The 1,366-nt window shown below is 61.3% G+C and overlaps 6 non-coding genes across 6 annotated transcripts, besides 1 other annotated feature; all 6 read left to right on the top strand.

Annotated features, from left to right (window-relative positions):
• Tc00.1047053426515.60 lies at positions 1 to 40 on the top strand. Its single transcript, XR_008254274.1, has one exon. It is a non-coding gene; the product is annotated as a C/D small nucleolar RNA (snoRNA), TB10C1C4, 5' partial (small nucleolar RNA).
• Positions 41 to 119: 79 nt separating this feature from the next.
• Tc00.1047053426515.50 lies at positions 120 to 176 on the top strand. Its single transcript, XR_008254273.1, has one exon. It is a non-coding gene; the product is annotated as an H/ACA snoRNA, TC10C1H3 (small nucleolar RNA).
• Positions 177 to 199: 23 nt separating this feature from the next.
• Positions 200 to 289, top strand: Tc00.1047053426515.40. The gene has a single exon (XR_008254272.1). It is a non-coding gene; the product is annotated as a C/D small nucleolar RNA (snoRNA), TB10C1C1 (small nucleolar RNA).
• A 37-nt stretch (positions 290 to 326) lies between these two features.
• Positions 327 to 393, top strand: Tc00.1047053426515.30. Its single transcript, XR_008254271.1, has one exon. It is a non-coding gene; the product is annotated as an H/ACA snoRNA, TC10C1H1 (small nucleolar RNA).
• Positions 394 to 1,076: 683 nt separating this feature from the next.
• Positions 1,077 to 1,099: a microsatellite.
• Positions 1,100 to 1,163: 64 nt separating this feature from the next.
• Positions 1,164 to 1,253, top strand: Tc00.1047053426515.20. The gene has a single exon (XR_008254270.1). It is a non-coding gene; the product is annotated as a C/D small nucleolar RNA (snoRNA), TB10C1C3 (small nucleolar RNA).
• A 48-nt stretch (positions 1,254 to 1,301) lies between these two features.
• On the top strand, positions 1,302 to 1,363 carry Tc00.1047053426515.10. The gene has a single exon (XR_008254269.1). It is a non-coding gene; the product is annotated as an H/ACA snoRNA, TC10C1H2 (small nucleolar RNA).
• The last annotated feature ends 3 nt before the right edge of the window (positions 1,364 to 1,366 follow it).

Raw genomic sequence — 1,366 nt, 5'->3', positions numbered from 1 at the left:
AGTCTGAACCCTGATGCATCGCTGTTATACGGCACTGATCAATGCGACAGACAGGAGGAGCCCGTACCTGTCATGTCACACCTCCCATCTTTCCGCGTGCCCACGCAGGCAGTAACGTGGCAGGCCGCAGAGGGTTGCCATCCATTCCTCGTGCGGTTCAACAAAATGGTCCAAGAGAACGCGGTGTGCCGGCAGCACGTGATGAGGAGCTTCTTATGTATGTAACTCGGGAAATCTGAGTGTGCCACTGAAGAGCCAACGGAGAAATCGTTAGATAGTGACGCTGATGCCGCCCAGCCCAACCGCCTCCACGAGACCGTGCCCGCCATCCCCTTTAATAGCGAGCGGACCCTCAGTGCGTCACCGCGAGCCGCTCGTCTACACCGGGGGAGAGAGAAGTGAGGTGGGAGAGAAGAGGACAGCGAGGATGTCTGCCGCCGCTGTGCACACACCGACACGCACACACAGAGAGAGAGAGAGATGCACCTACGCTTCAATGCGCCTGTTTCCGTGGTCGAGGATGATGAGATACGTGAGGCTCCGTGCCACATGCGACACGGCGCCGCAGCGCGTCGCCAGAGTGCCGTTGCCGCCGCAGCCGCAGCCGTTGCGCAAGCAAACCCATTGCGGGCAACACACGCAGCCGCGCACCACAAGATGCTTCCGCCGCTCCACGGGGCGCCGCGCGCATGCGGGTCCCGAGCCAAAGTCCCTCGCCCGTGCACCCCAAAGGCAGCAAGTGCCTCGCGCAGGGAGACCTGCGCCGCAGTAAAAGCCTGCGCCGCTCTGCGGTGCGGGGCCACCGGCTGTCGCGGTCGATCCCCTTCCGGGTGGATCCCGTTGCAGCAGTTGCGCGGGCCGTGCCGTATGGCGCGAGACTCCCCACCCGGTGGTCACACAACGTCCTGGGCAATACGAAGCGCACGTACAGCCATGAGCGGCGAACGCAGAAGAGGGCTTACAAATGGAAGCTGCGCGAGCGAGCGAGCCAGCGCTGGCCTCGGCGCATTGGAGCGGCAACGCTGCAATACCGCCGTGTCCGTGTGCACAGACGCATCTCGTCGGCTTCTGACTCCCACACACACACACACACACACACCTCCTTCACCTCCCCCTCTTTCTACACGCTGCCCTCCCTCTCCTTAGACGCCTGGCCGAGGATTGTGATGACCATTTACTTCGCATCGCGACACACCGACAACCGTCATGAGTGAGCAGCGAATGAAAAAGAATATCGAGAAAGAACATCTGAGCCCGACCGTTCCCGCCCCATCCATTTTCTTCGTTGTTCCGCCGTGCGAAGCACTCATTTCAAGCCGTCCGAGTAAAAACGAGTTGCTCTGCGGTCGGGTGACGTGCAAGACGA

This window comes from Trypanosoma cruzi (assembly GCF_000209065.1).
Source record: "Trypanosoma cruzi strain CL Brener chromosome Unknown tcruzi_1047053426515, whole genome shotgun sequence".
Lineage (NCBI taxonomy): Eukaryota > Euglenozoa > Kinetoplastea > Trypanosomatida > Trypanosomatidae > Trypanosoma > Trypanosoma cruzi.
Note: the sequence above shows the minus strand (reverse complement) of the source record. Positions and strands in the feature narration are given on the sequence as shown.